Below are 16,273 nucleotides of genomic sequence, written 5' to 3' on the forward strand. Positions count from 1 at the left end.
AAAAAAAAAAAGACCGTACCCTTTTATGTAATGATGTTTACTTTGAATTTATATTAGTTCACACAAACACTCCATTCATGCTTTTGTTCCGGCCCTCCGGTCCAGTTTAAGAACCCATTGTGGCCCTCCAGTCAAAAAGTTTGCCCACCCCTGATAGACACACCCATCCCCTCCCCCATCAGCAAGGTGAGTGGAAAGCCTAGACTCCCACCCTCGCCAGGCTTTAACAAGGGCCCTCCACCTCCACATCCAGCTGGTGCTAGAGAAGGCTGAGTAGAGATTGTGGAGCTTCAACTCCACTGGGCAAAAAAGACACCAGCACCCCCAATGTGTCATTGGAGACCATGTGGGAAGGCTAGCTTTCTACCGTCACAGGACAGTAACAGATGCCTCCTGCCACTCCCCTTTGGGGTGGTATAAGAAAATATGCTGGGGCCCTGACCGGTTTGGCTCAGTGGATAGAGTGTCGGCCTGCGGACTCAAGGGTCCCAGGTTCGATTCCAGTCAAGGGCATGTACCTTGGTTGCAGGCACATCCCCAGTGGGGAGTGTGCAGGAGGCAGCTGATCGATGTTTCTCTCTCATTAATGTTTCTGACTCTCTCTCCCTCTCCCTTCCTCTCTGTAAAAAATCAATAAAATATATTAAATTAAAAAAAAAAGAAAATATGCTGGGGAGGTGTCAGTGGATGCCATGAAAGAAGCAGTACTGAGACAATATTACCCTTCCCAGCCAGGACAGTATCAACTGAGGACTGGAGGGGAGTCAGAAATCCTATGGAATACTAACAAGGAGGCCCTGTCTTTCAGGTGACAACTGAAGCTGAGTTTGAAATCAGGACTTTTACCCCAACATGACCATCACCTTCTTTTGCCAGAGAGCTGTCAGAGGAATCCAGCTAAAAAGGTGTAGATAAAATCCAGATTCTCAAGACATAACACCTAAAACATCTAGATTTCAGTCAAGTATCACTCTTCATACCCCAAACCAGAAAACTCTCAATATGGATTTTAAGAAACGGCAATCAATAGGCACCCACATTATGTCTAATAGACATATTAGAATTATCTGACAAAGATTTTGAAGACCTACCATAAAAATGCATCAGTAAGCAATTACAAACATGCTTGAAACAAAGAAAAAAATAGGAACCCACAGCACAGAAATGTCTTGACAAAGTAATAGGAGGTATAATGCAGAAAACTTTAGAATATAATAAAAATAAAAAACTCAGAAAACTACAAAAATTTGAAAGAAATTAAAGAAGACACTAATAAATGGAAACACACATCCATGTTCATAGAATGGATGACAATATTAAGATTTCCATACTACCCAAAGATATCTACTGATTGAATTTAGTCCTTATCAGAATCCCAATGGCATTTTTTGCAGAACTAGAAAAATTCATCCTAAAATTTATAGAATCTCAAGGGACTCCAAATAGCCAAAATAAGTTTTTAATAAAAAATAGAACCAAGTTGGAGGTTTGATTCCTCCTGATTTCAAAACATAATACAAAGCTATAATCATCAACAGTGTGGCACTGGCATAATAAACCAACATAATAAAATGAGCCCAGAAACAAACCCTTGTTTATATGCTCAAATAAATAAATACTGATTAACTGGACATGCATACATAAACAAAAAAAAATCCTGACCTAACTTTCATATCTTATATAAAACATACCTCTTAATGGATCATGGACGTAAATGTAAAATATAAAACATTTATAAACAAAACAAAAAAAGATGAAATCTTCAGGATCAAGAAATAAGCAAGAGTTCTTAGATTTAATAATAGAAGCGAGGCATATAAAAATTCATAAATTGACTTATTAAATTAAAATTTTTGCTCTGTGAGGAGAATGAAAAGACAAACTAAAAAATGAAAGAAAATATTTGCAAACTTCATATCCAAATAATAGATCAGTATTTAGAATATATTGAGAACTTTAAAAAACTCAATGTAAAAGTAAAAAATCCAATTAGAAACTGGACATTTCATGAGCAAGAGTTATTTAACAAATCATGATGGCAAACAAGCATATTAAAAGATATTTAACATCATTAGCTACCAGGAAAATTCAAATTAAAACCACAATGAGATATCACTATATATCATCAGAATGGTTAAAATAGAAATAAAATAAAAAACAACAAAAACCCACAAAACAGAACACCACCAAATGCTGGTGAAGATGCAGAGAAATCAGATAACTCATTTACTGTATGGAAGAGACTATATGATGATAGAGTCACTATGGAAGACTATTTGGTGGCTTATTAAAAACTAGAAGCTCGCCCTAACTGGTTTGGCTCAGTGGACAGAGCGTTGGCCTGCGGACTGAAAGGTCCCAGGTTTGATTCCGATCAAGGTCATGTATCTTGGTTGCAGGCTCATCCCCAGGAGGAGGTGTGCAGGAGGCAGCTGATTGGTGTTTCTCTCTCATCGATGTTTTTAACTCTCTATCCCTCTCCCTTCCTCTCTGTAAAAAAAATCAATAAAAATAAAAATAATAAAAACTAGGAGCCCAGTGAGCGATTTGGAATCGCGCGGCGCTGCCCAACCTCGAGTCGCCTCGGGATATTTTCCCATTGATTTTTAGAGAGCATGGAAGAGAGAGGGAAAGACAAAGAGAAACATCAATGGAAGAGGGACACATTGATTAGTTGCCTCCTGCATAAGCCCTGATCTGGGCCCACAGAGCAGCAGCCCCTGCGGCCTCTGCCAGTCCAGCCCTGCCTCCCTCTCCAGCCCTTGAAGCAGCCACAGTTGCTGCTGATCAGGCCCTCCCCCAGCACAGGCCCCTGGAGGGCCCTGCCACCCCGCCCCCAATACTTCATGCACAACCTCCTCCTGTCTGGTCGACCTGTCACGGCGTCCTGGCCTAATTTGCATATTACCTCTTTACATAGATAGATTAAATTTGCTTCCCAGAAATTACACTCCTAGGAAATTATCCCAAAGAAAAGGAAACTTCTGTCTAAGCCAAACCTGTACACAGATGTTCACAGCACTTTTAGTTGTAACAGAAAAAACTGGAACTAACACATTTCTTCAATGGGGTCTGAGGGGGGTGTGATTAAACAGGGTGCCTCCATACCATGGAATACTACTCAGGAACAAAAGGAACAACACATAACTTGGAGGAAATCTAAAGAACCATTCCGTGTGAGAAAAACAAAAGAAACAAACCAAAAAACCCCAAAAACAATCCTCAAAAGTTACACAGGGTATGATTCCATTTATATAACATTCTTGGGATAACAAAATTTTAAATTTGGAGAAAAAAATTATTGGTTGCCAGGAGTTAATGAGTAGGTGAAGGAGTAGAGATGGGAGGAAAGTGATGTGACTGTAAAAGGCCAACAACAGACATCCTTTCAGTGATAAGATTGTTGGGTTTATTGTCTGTATTAATGTCAATATCCTGTTTGTAATATCCTATATAATAAAAGGTTAATATGCAAATTGACCGAACGGCAGAATGACCGGTCGCTATGACACACACTGACCACCAGGGGGCAGACTCTCAATGCAGGAGCTGCCCCCTGGTGGTTAGTGCACTCCCACAGGGGGAGTGCCGCTCAGCCAGAAGCCGGGCTGGTGAGTGCAGCGGTGGTGGTGGGAGCCTCTCCCACCTCCACAGCAGCGCTAAGGATGTCTGACTGCCAGCTTAGGCCCACTCCCCAGTCATCAATGGGACATCCCCCAAGGACTCCCAGGCTACGAGAGGGCATAGGCCGGGCTGAAGGACAACCCCCTTCCCCGAGTGCACTGATGAATTTTGTGCACCAGCCCTCTAGTTGTACTATAATTTTACAAGACATTACCATCAGGAGAACAAGGCATATCATATCTCTCTGTATTATTTCTCACAACTACATCCGAATCTACTACTTTCAAAAAATAAAAAGCTTAATTTTTAAAAAGTATATTAGTTGATAAGTCTCCCAATTTAATAGATGAGGCTACAATGTTAATAATTTTCTATATATTGCGAGAGTCATTATTAACAGTAAATGACAGAAGCAGAATTCAAACTTATGTCTGCCAGACCCTCCAAAATAGATTTACTCAAGGGCATTTAGGGAATAATTGTGCATCTGTTATGTGCCGGTATCAGGAATACAGAAAACAGACAACATAGTTCCATATCTCTAGGATCTTATGGTGCTATAGAGAACACATATTGGTGAATAAATAATTATAATACAACTAGAGGTCCATTGCAGGAAGATTCCTGCAAGAATAGGGCTTCCTGCAGATGGAGCGAAGCAGAGAAGGGAGCAAAACCCGCCAAGGTGGGCTTTGCTCCCGCCTCCACCACCCCGCTTGCTTCTCTGCAGCTTCACTCCCTTCTGCAGCACTTGGCTTCCTTCTACGTTGTCTTCAGTCTTCACTCCGTGCCTGTGTACGCAAATTAACTGCCATCTTTGTTGGGTTAATTTGCATACTCATCTGATTGGCTGGTGGTTGTGGCAGAGTGACACCAATTTTCATGTTTCTCTTTTATTAGTGTAGATGCATTATGTACAGCCAAGGCCAAGTGCTCACATAGTTGAGGGCTATCAACCGAGGCTTCTTAGATGAGAGAGGGCAGCCAATAACAAGCAGGGGACTAAGAGACTCAGATTGACCTTTTGAGAAGAACACCCTGGTTGTGTTTTGGAGCACTAGAAGGTGTCATGAATAGCAGCATGGAAATAAATTAGGAGGCTCCTGCGATAAAGAGGAAGGGGGCAAGAACAGAACTAACTGGTCCTTTGGAAATGCACTTGACCACCTGGATAGCACTGCCTTGCCAATAGTAAAAAATACCATGAGGAAGGATATGTTTGGTTAAAGAGGAAGAAATTTAACTGCATTTTGTGATGCTGCATTTGAGGTATCGGTTGAATTTCAGGGTAGATATCTAACAATTAAATATGTACCTTTGCACCTCAATATAGAGCAGTGATAGAGATTTTGGAATAATCAGTTATAGGATATACTAAAGCACATAAAAATAGGAAATTTCTCAAAAAAGAATATATAGAATGAGAAGGGGAAAAGTGGATAGGATGAACTTAACTCAAGTCAGCAATATTTTAGAAGAAATGATGCTGGATATCAATCTAATTCAAAATAAAATTTTAAAAATAATGTACATAGAAATACAGAGGAGTGTGTATATGTGGTGGTAAAAGAGATGATTGTAAATATATATTGGAAAGGGATCAGAATCCTGATAATCATAAGGAAATATTACTCTCCGGTGCCAATGCTTCTGGTAATACATTTTTTAATTTAATTTACCTTGCTCACCATTCAAGATTGAGTAAATCAGGTTCTTAAATGTGAAACTAGGAAATAATGGACTCTTGAAGATACCATGTAATGTATTTTCTACTGCGGACACACTTCACAGGAGAAATATTTTCCCAATAATTACAAGTTTATATCAAATCATTTGGTCATTGTTTGAAAACAGAAAGAGGGGCGCCAAAACCGGTTTGGCTCAGTGGATAGAGCGTCGGCCTGCGGACTGAAGGGTCCCGGGTTCGATTCTGGTCAAGGTCATGTACCTTGGTTGTGGGCACATCCCCAGTGGGAGATGTGCAGGAGGCAGCTGATCGATGTTTCTCTCTCATCGATGTTTCTAACTCTCTACTTCTCTCCCTTCCTCTCTGTAAAAAATCAATAAAATATATTTTAAAAAAAAGAAAACAGAAAGAGGGGGTTCTTTTTGCCTTTTTTAAGATACTGGAGGAAGTTCCAAATTAACAACCCTTTAAAAGAATGGATTTCTGAGGTGGGGGGGGGGGGGGGAGAAGAATGATTTAAATGAGTTTTTTAAGCATCTCTGTCCCTGGGTGCACACTAAAGCTTTTCATATATCCAGATGAAACTAAACTCATTTTGATGAATTTAAAAAAAAAACTCCAATGTAAGATAGTCATCACAAATTTCAAAAATAAATCAAAATCATAAACAAAAGAGAAAAAGTTCTGCTGAAATTCTTGGAAATCAAGAAAACCATAAGCATGTCCCTCCCCCCAAAAAAACTATTGATATTTTTGTTTCTCATTTCCCTGTATCCCAATAAAAGAAGGGTATGCTTTAATTAGCTTACCTTATTTAGCTTTTCATTACTCATGTCTCACTATATGAATGTGTGCTCTCCTTATTAGGTTGCTAAAAAATAGAATATAATCATTCAAAAGAAGCAGTTAGCCTTTGACAGTGTTGCTCAGTGGTTGCAGTGTTGACCCTTGGACCAAAGGGTCGCAGGTTCAATTCCCAGGCAAGGACACATAGCTGGGTTGTAGGTTCGATCCCTGGCCCAGGTCTGGGTGTGTACTGGAGACAATCAATCATTGATGTTCCTCTCTGTTTCTACCCCCAGCCCTTCCTCCCTTCCACTCTCTCTAAAAATCAATGGAAAAATATACTGTTGGCAACAAACAGAAAAATAAGCAGTTAATATCCCCTTTCTTTTTGTTTTTAGGAAGATCACTTCGTCAAAGGATTTTCCATTTTAACATTAGTTTACTGTCATTCCTTAACTGAGTTTCAGGTTTTTATTGTAGAACAGTGAAGGTAAAAGAAAGATTTAGTTAAAGAGGTAGAGTACTGTTGTAATTTATCAAAATTTCTAACAGCAAACAGTGGGTAGGTAGGCTGCTCAAAGGAAAGTAATCCACTGAGGAAAAAGGTAAATCCCAAACCAGGATGATAACCTTTCCTAACACTGTAAACAAAAAGATACTATTTTAGGTATAACAGTTTTAATAGTTAACAATGCAAATGGGTTTAAATCCTATACTTTCATTATGTGTGAAGAACAAATAATTTTGCTGACATAAAACACAGCAGAAAAAACAATACAGAAAAAATAAGCCCAAAGTGTCCTAACTTCTTTTTTATGCTAGAGAAAGGGAGAGGGATTTTTTAAATGTGCTTATGCATGTAATCATAAGAAGTATGAAGGTGGTCATCACAAATTCCATCTTGCCACATCATGATTCCATTCTCTAGGGCCTCAGCTTAACTCTGCAATCAATATGCCAATGTTTTCAACAAGCAAATCAAGGGAAGAAGGCTTTCAAACAGGGCACATTTTAAAATACTATTGTAAATCTCATTACTAATCCTATACATTTTCAACAGAATGACACAGACAGATCCAGAACCAAAAAGATGGCCAACAGCCTCAGATAAGAAATATGTTATAGTAAGTACACACTTCTTTCCCCAAAGCCTACTAATGGTAAATTAAAACAAAGAAAGGTAACATCAGAATTTCAGATGCAACCAAAATCCACGGCTTCCCTACAATATAGCCCCCCCAATAGACAGTAAAGAGATAGTCTCATATGTGGTCTGCCAAAATAATGGAAATTCTTTCTGTACCCATATAACTTTGCAAAGCTCTTCTATACATGAACGAGCAGTTAGTCACCTGGAAGAAAAAAATAAAATAAAACCTTGGAAGTAAACTACAGGTAATGAAAGTGATTGTCAATTTGTTTCAACCAAAAATGCATCAAGTTTCATAACAAATATTCCTCTTGAAAATTCTCTACTCAATCTAAAGCAGCGTAGCCTGTCTTTCCTGTTAGTTCAGTTTCATTATTTTTCTTCTTTGAACTCTAAATAATGCCTCTGGAACGGGGCTTAAAGATTTCTTCCTCTTGGTTAGTGGCAATGCCATAATACAAGCACAGAGCCCCTGTTTCATCCAAGAATCATTAAGCCAGAGGAAACACATTCACAAATAAAATTTCCAGGCTCATTCGCTTCCCGGTAGCCAGATGAGCCAGTCAGATGAGAAGACTCTAGAGGAGGTGGCAGGTTTCCCTTGGGGAAAGAAACATATTGACTTACCTTCTCTGCATACTTGAACTTAACATAGAACCAGCTTGACTTGATCATTGTCTCACCTCCTGCCCTCAAAGGAAAAGATGAAAAAATAATAATAATAAAAAGAGGAAAAAAAACAAAAAACACACTATAGTGCTGAAGAAAAAGCAGTGTTTCAGCAAAGACTTCTTTCAGGTGGTGAGTTTTCCAAAGGCTGACATGTATTTAAAGAAGAGGGGCAAGCGGGAACAAAATAGGAAAATGCACTATTTCCAACTTGGCCTCCTTCCCCTTTATGTTCTGTACACCTTCCCTTAGCCCCTAAAACACTGTGTGTGATCTTGCTCTGGAAACTGCGCTCCAACACTGCCTTACTGAGCTGCCTGCCTCTCCCTCCCTCCCTCTCACTCCCTCTGTGTTGTCCTCTTGGCTGGCTGACAAGAGAATTCCTCAAATGGACTTCAGCTGCCTTCATCACAAATGGCACATGTCAGTAAAGAGAGGAGGCAGGCCCTGGCCCTGTACCCACCCAGGAGGACAACCTCCTCCTCCCGCCACTGCCCGCAGGGGATGAATAATGAATTCCAGTGCTCCCCCTCAGGACTCAGATTAACACCTGGCCAAACATTATTCTGACAGGAGCCTGTGTCTAGGAAAGGACCCCCAAAACAAGATCAGGAGGTGACCTTTCTCCACGCCTACAGATTACAACACTAAAATCAGTCCAGCCTCTTTAACAAAAAGAGAATAAGAATGCATTTTAAATTCTCCAGCTGAAACAACATCTTTCAACCTCTTGTTGCTAGAGAAAGAGAAACCGGGAAAGCTTTCTCTTGCTATTTCCTTTTACTTCTAGTAGCTGCCAAAACAGCTCCTGGTATTCAGCCTCAGGAGATAACAGCTTGGAAGAATGACTGACACTTTATACATATTTTTTTTTCAGAAACGTAAAGTCAGTGTTTTTATTTTGTTTTACTACTATTAACTCATGCAACTTGCAGGATGTCAAGAAAAATTGTAAAACAGCATCAGCGTCCACTTCACAAGATACAAGAAATGGGGAAAAGTGGTGAAATGTAGGAGCATGGCTCTAGGATAGTTGAATGTGAGTGAATGTGAGGCACCTGTGCCCTACTGCTCTGAGGGGAAAATGCTGGAGACAGGCACATGGAAAACAGTTATTCTCAAAATATAGTGGCATATCTTTTGTTTCTATGCCCCACATCCATACCCCCAAGTAATAAATATTTGTCCATACAAAATAATTAAGATTAATCTGGATTTCTACATGAAAATATGCTCAACATCATTAATCATCAGGGAAATACAAATTAAAACTACAATGGATACCATCTCATACCTGTCAGAATGGCTATTATAAAAAAAGTGAACAAATAACAAATGTTGGCAACAACATTTGTGCAGCTACAAGAGAAAACAGTATGAAGGTTAAATAGAATCAGCACACAACTGAGCAATTCCACTTCTGGGAATTCATTTGAAGAAGATAATAATTTGAAAAGTTACAGACTAGTAAACCCGTATGTTCACTGTAGCATTATTTACAACAACCAAGTTATGGAAGCAACCTAGGTTTCCATTGATAGATGAATGGATAAATGTGGTGATATGTACAATGGAATATTACTCAGCCATAAAAGAGAAAGAAATCTTACCATTTGTGACAATGTGGATGGAACTACAAACTATTATGTTAAGCTAAATAAGTTGGGCAGAGAAAGACAAATGCCATATGCTTTCACTTATATGTGGAATCTAAAACACAAACAAACGAATAAACAAAATGAAACAGAAACAAACTCAGATACAGAGAACTGATGGTTGCCAGAGAAAAGGGGGTGAGGAATGGGGAAGAAAAGGGGAAGGGATTAAGATATACAAACTTCCAACTCACAGGGATGTAATGTATAGCATAGAAATTGTAAACTATGTATAGTAACAGACTGTTACTAGACTTATTATGGTGATCATGTCATAAGGTATATAAATGTTGAATTGCTATAATGCACACCTGAAACTAATACACAATTGTATATCAACTACAATTAAAAATAAATTTTAAAAATTTATAATAAAATAGTTAACTATGGCAGTCGAAAAAAATTCATCTGGATTTAAAAGTAAATTCTATAGGATACTGTAAACTAACCTCATCTGCAAAAAGAAGAGAGAGGAACAGGTGAGTTTGAAAATGTCTGATATTATCAACCTCTGCATTTCAAAATGGTTTAAATACAGGGTTTGAAATATTTTACCACTTAGCTGCTTTGTGTCCACTCTTAGCCCTAATACTGAATGGAACAATGAAGCCACTATGCTGTTTAAATGAGCAAATTTTATTACCAGTCAGAAGGGTCAAAGTCTACATGGAGCTCATATCCCTTTCACATCTGCAAATGACCAGGAGCATGTGTGGACCATTATTTCATTTCTCTACCTTCATGTCATAGAAGCACCCACCTTTCATCTCTAGAAACCCCTTTATTTGAGGCTCAGTCAAGGTGTTTGAGGACATATCATTTGCTGAGGCCTAAATATCACTTAATGTCTTATGGAAAAAGGATATGCTTCTATTTTTAAGCTGTTATTACACACCGTCAGGCTAAGCAATAACTTCATTTAGCATTCAATATTTTAGGCTGATTATCACTGAGAAGCCTTCCTGAAAAACTCTATCCCTACATCAAAATAATTATAAATATTCCTATAATATTTTTGAAGAAGCACCTTCCCCTAAACCACAATCACATTCTAAAACTATTTCAGGAAAGCAGCTACACAAGTGCATTGTGAGTACATAAATCATTTAGGAGGTAAGAAAGAGACTCAATGGAGTTGGTACCTAAAGGCTTCTAATTTCTCTGAGAACTATGGCTCTATTCTCACTCACACCCTCTCAATTCCCTGAAGTATGTCCAGCATCCAGTTGTTCTAGAACATCTTTATCTTCCCCCATCACATCACCTAACTCATACTCTCTCATCCCTTAAATTGGCACTTAGCTGTCACTTCTTCTAAGAAGCCTTCCTTATCCTCATCCCCAAGTCTGGGTTGGGTACATTGATAGCATACTGAACTTCTCCCCCTTCTTAGCACTTGTCATGCAATGTTCTTACTACCTATTAACTTCTCTGCATCTTCCTCTGACTTGGAGGCCTCTTGAGAAAAAGTCACCTATCTGCCTTGATCACAGGTATAATCTATGGCTTGGCACCATGCCTGCACACAGTTGATGCTCAGCTAGTATTGGCTGGCTGGCTGGTCCGATGGATGGATGGATGGATGGATGGATGGATGGATGGATGGATGGATAGGTGGGTGAATGGAAGGAAAATTACTTCATATAACAAGAATGGGGATGAGACAATACATGTAAAGTCCCTAGCACTTTTTCTCTAACACAGTAAGTTCTTGATAAATGTTTGTTATCATTATATTCTTGTGTGGGGAAAAGTCTAGAACTGCCACCAAAGGACAGAGAAAGCAACTTAGTTAATGCATTAATGGGAAACACTGAAAAAGCCATCAAATGTTGATTCCCATTGATCTATAATAACAGTCCAGGCAGAGTTTTATAATTCTCTCAAGTGGAACATAAAAGTTCAAGAGAGGGCAGATAGCCGAGATGCTCCTGGGAGGAAATGGGCAGGACAAGAGCTTCAAGGCACTGAAAGTGCTGGTGAGAGAATGGTAAGGGGATTACATACATAAAGCTGGCGAAGTAAGTAAAGAAGTGAGGCAGGCCAAAGGGGCCATGGTCCGAGACAAGAGTGAGATGTACAGGGCTTCACAGGAAACATGGAGTGGGGAGGGGATAGGGGACAGCATGACCACTGACCAACTGTACTTACAGACATGTTGTCAAAACATCCTTCCTTCCAGTCAAGGAAACATGCCAGGGTTGTGGGCTCGATCCACAGTAGGGGGGCATGCAGGAGGCAGCCAATCAATGATTCTCTCTCATCACTGATGTTTCTATCTCTCTCTCCCTCTCCCTTCCTCTCTGAAATCAATAAAAATATATTAAAAAATATATCCTTCTTTGGGACAGATTATGAAGACTGTTTTTTTTTTGTGGGGGGTTTCTGAAGGTCAGTTCATTTCCTTGTGATTTTTTCCCCTTTATCATAAATCCAAATACTCATGGAAAGGGTTTTGGAAAAGTAAGATAATAAAAGATTCCAAAAACCCAGAATTTGGGTAATCAAGCAGTTAGACTCATTTATAAGCTCAGTGAATATTCTACCCGGGGAAGGACTTTAAAAGTTCATGAAAACCAACAGTGTCTAACTTTTCACATGAGGCTCCCTTTTAAGTAAAAAACAAACAAAACAAAAAAAACACTGAACTTCCCATTTGATAATATACTGAATTTTAGCAGATATTCATTGATTGAAGAAACATAACATGTAAAAATTTACTAATGCTTTTTAATAAGTGTATTTTTTATTAACCATCCTTTCTAGAAACACCTAAAAATAATGTGCACACACGAGGGTAGCACATTTACCTTGCTTTGTGCCATGATAAAGGCTGTGCTCCCAGGCTGGGAACTGACCTGGATCAAAAACCACCATGATGAAAGAGGTGAAGTGACTTCACCAAGATCTCAAAGCTGGTATGTGGCTGAGCTGTGTCTATAACATTTCCTGGCACCTTGGTCTAACATCATGCTACTGTGCATAAGAGTATCCTGAGAACTCTGGTACAACTATAGCTGAGTTATTCATTTCAGGTAATATAATATGATCATGGAACAGTGAGAATTAATAGAATACAAATTATCTTAAGAGTCAAAGGGAGATAAAATAAAATGCTAAATACTTTATCTTTCCCCATCAACTATCTGATGTTTGCATGAATATATGCTTAGTGACAGGTAAAGAAGAAAATGAAGCTCAGTTCAGATACAGTTTTGATTGTGTTTTGTTTAAAGCAGTGGTTCCCAAACTTATTTGGCCTACCACCCCCTTTCCAGAAAAAATATTACTCAGCACCCCCTGGAAATTAATTTTTTTTAAAATTTTAATAGCAATTAAACAGAAAGATATATGTATTAATGTTTCTACCTTTTTCGTAAAATATAGTAAAGAAAGGTGTAAATTAGAAACATTGAAGTTTGAAATTATGAAACTATTTATTGAACTCAGAATAGAAAGGTAATACAAAAAAAGTTAAAACAAATGCACCTGTGGCCATCACCGCCCCCCTGCATCGCTGCAGCGCCCACCAGGGGGCGGTAGCGCCCACTTTGGGAATCACTGGTTTAAAGCATCTGAAAAGAGGGGGAGGACAAGAGTTGGTAGAGATAGGGAGGAAAGGCTACTCAGGGAGAGAATATAAAGCAACAGGCAGTAGTTACATGCAAGAGCTTTGGAGATGGGAGGACCTCAGTCCAAATGCTGGGTATTAGTCACTTATCTGTCTCTTAACCTCTACTTCTCTATTTGTAAACACAAGGTAATCACACCTGCCTTAAAATGAAGAATTCCTGTGAAAATTAAATTGGCTCATAGTTGTAAATCAGTCAACATAGCTCCAGCCTCACAATGGAAGCTTAATAAAAGGTAAAGACAGTGTCACCTTCAATTACATCATAACCTTAGCAGCAAAGGTTAGCTGGAAACACAATAGAAACATCACTTTTTAGACTTCAAGTCAGAAACCTCACCTGCTATGACAGAGCCTTAATCATGCTCTAATTATGTTAATTACATTCAAAGCCTGACCTGCCGGAAGGAAGGAAGGAAGGAAGGAAGGAAGGAAGGAAGGAAGGAAGGAAGGAAGGAAGGAAGGAAGGGAGAGAGGGAGGGAGGGAGGGAGGGAGGGAGAGAGGGAGGGAGAGGAGAGGGGAGGGGACACCATGAGTTACCTAGCTCCTTGGTGAACTTAAGGGGTGAAAGTAAGTGCCTGGCTCATAAGCTGCAAGGCAGTCACTTTCATCAATAGGAGCGTATTCTCTAATAAATATATGACTTCTGCCCAGCCGGTGTGGCTCAGTGGTTGAGCATCGATCTATGAACCAGGAGGTCACAGTTTGATTCCTGGTCAGGGCACATACCCAGGTTGCGGGCTAGGTTCCAGGTGTGGCGTGTGCAGGAGGCAGCTGATCAATGATTCTCTTTCATCACTGATGTTTCTATCTCTCTCCCTCTCCCTTCCTCTGTGAAATCAATAAAAATCTATTTAAAAGAAAAAAATATATATGACTTCTGTTTTATCCTTAATGCTTACTGGAGAATTGTAAGTTCACAAAAGCATACACAGAGATATAACAAACTAGTAATTTTTCCCTTTTAATAACCTGGTTGTAAAACCACAACCAAGACAGGCTTCTGGGGCAACTCATTTTCATTTCCTGACATAAACGCCTTCTCCTTCTAACTCCCACCCACCTTTTTGGTTTTGTTTTAGACAGACAGTTTACTGTTAAATCGGGACGATCTATGGCGAAGAACTGCTTCAGCTTCACTCAAAGAACTCATTTCCACTGCCGCTGCACTTGGAGCACACCACTTCCTCTGGCAGAGTATCTGAAGGCTTGTTAAGAGAGGCTGAAGAGGTATGATGAGCGCTCAAGGACTCTCCCTTTTCTCAGCAAACAAGGCTGGTCACAGCTCTTATAAAACCTTCAGAATGATTCATTTCTCTGCCAAATACCACGGGAGACTTCCAGCCTTATAAGTGGTGCTTCCTCCGCTGGGTTTTCCTCTGCTGCCTTTTTCCTCTCTTCGTCAATCCTACCCCTGCCCAATCAAGCACATGCATTTATGCACATGCTCTTGCATGCAAACAACACACACACACTCACCCCTATGCTTAACTCCTAATTCTCATCTGTGACTTCAACTCTTTACAAAACCTTTCCTTTACCCTCCAAGGAAGAGTTTGCAAATTAAACAACTCAGAGGTTCAGCTTAATAGTAAACCTTAAAATTACTTGAACACCAACCATGGAGAGATACAGCTGAATTGTAAACAGAAAGATTTTTATCCTACACTCTGCTACTCAGCAGAAAAGAAAACCGTATATTCCTTCCTACCCCTTACACTCCATGATAAATGTGTTCTTCCTTAAACCCTTAGGGGAAGAGAGAAGTGCTCATCAGCTAAGCATTTGAGGAGGAAGAAATCATGCCTGTGTTATCTGCATCTGACCTCTTCTCTGTTCCTAGGAGGCACAGGGCCTACCAGAACAAGAGCCAGGGCTCACTGCCAAGAACAGACTCAAACGGCACCATTCCAAGCTAAGTAGTGTTCAGAGTCCTTGAGGGAATCAGGCCACATTCCCATTTAGGATTCTCAAGGTGGGAGAAAGGTCTCCACAAGACATGGAGCCATTCTGCGTGGAGACTGGAGGATGAGGACAGGCTCCACAAGGGTTGGCTTCAGGGCTCCTTACCCCTTGAAAGGGTCCTTCCTGGATAATGTTCCTCCCAGGTCATAATCATCATCTGGGCAAGCAAACTCAAGCCGTCACAGAGTCAGATACATGAACCGTGCCTTACCATGCTCTGAAATATACCAAATAATGCTTAATTTTTTAATCAACTGCCTTCACTGAGGTGATCTTTGATATTTAGAAAATCTTAAGGCTGTATGAATTTCTTTTCCTCAGAACTTTCAAAAAATCCTCAGAAAAGTCAAACTGTTTCAGACTGGGTAAAAGGCAAGAAACCAGTAATCCTCTTTTGAGAGTAAGAGCAACATGATTTTAAAACCTGGGTTCTGTCTATACAAGTGATATGTTAAGAAACACTCAATTTACTCATTTTTCTATTATATAATTGTGTCCAGTTGGTTAAACTAGGTGACTATATTGACTCTGTCTGACATTAAGAACCAGGGAAATTTGAGCCAAGAAAGCATACCAGAAGCTGTCCATATTTTCATTACTATAAAAGGAAAAGGTGACAGATGCCCATATAGAAGAAACAGGTATATACAGGGTGGGGCAAAAGGAGGTTTACAGTTGTGATTATGTGAAACACAGAGTTTATTCTTGCATTATTTTTAAAGTGTATTTTTATTGATTTCAGAGAGGAAAGGGGGGGGGAGAGAGAGAGCGAGAGAGAGAGAAATATCAATGATGAGAGAGCATCATTGGATTGGCTGCCTCCTGCACGATTGGGGATCAAGCCCACAACCCGGACCCATGCCCTAACTGTGACTTTCTGGTTCATAGGTTGATACTCAACCATTGAGCCACCATGGCCAAGCTATTCTTGTATTATTATTTATTAATTATTCATTATTTTCCATACAAACAACTATAAACCTACTTTTGCCCCATCCTGTATTGAAAGGAAATTACCAGAATATATTGAGATTACTACTAAGAATATAATTAGCTAGAGGCCCGGGGCACAAAAATTTGTGCACTGGGGGGGGGGGGGGGGGCC

General features: G+C 39.6%; 1 protein-coding gene across 1 annotated transcript in view; it reads right to left on the minus strand.

The window, feature by feature from the left end:
- AUTS2 (autism susceptibility candidate 2) overlaps window positions 1-16,273 on the minus strand; it is a gene marked incomplete at its 5' end in the record, with an annotated part of 1,129,652 nt that overhangs the window by 753,780 nt on the left and 359,599 nt on the right. The gene's annotated exons all lie outside the window — the stretch shown is intronic.

The sequence above is a fragment of the Myotis brandtii genome, unplaced genomic scaffold, assembly GCF_000412655.1.
Source record: "Myotis brandtii unplaced genomic scaffold, ASM41265v1 scaffold363, whole genome shotgun sequence".
NCBI lineage: Eukaryota > Metazoa > Chordata > Mammalia > Chiroptera > Vespertilionidae > Myotis > Myotis brandtii.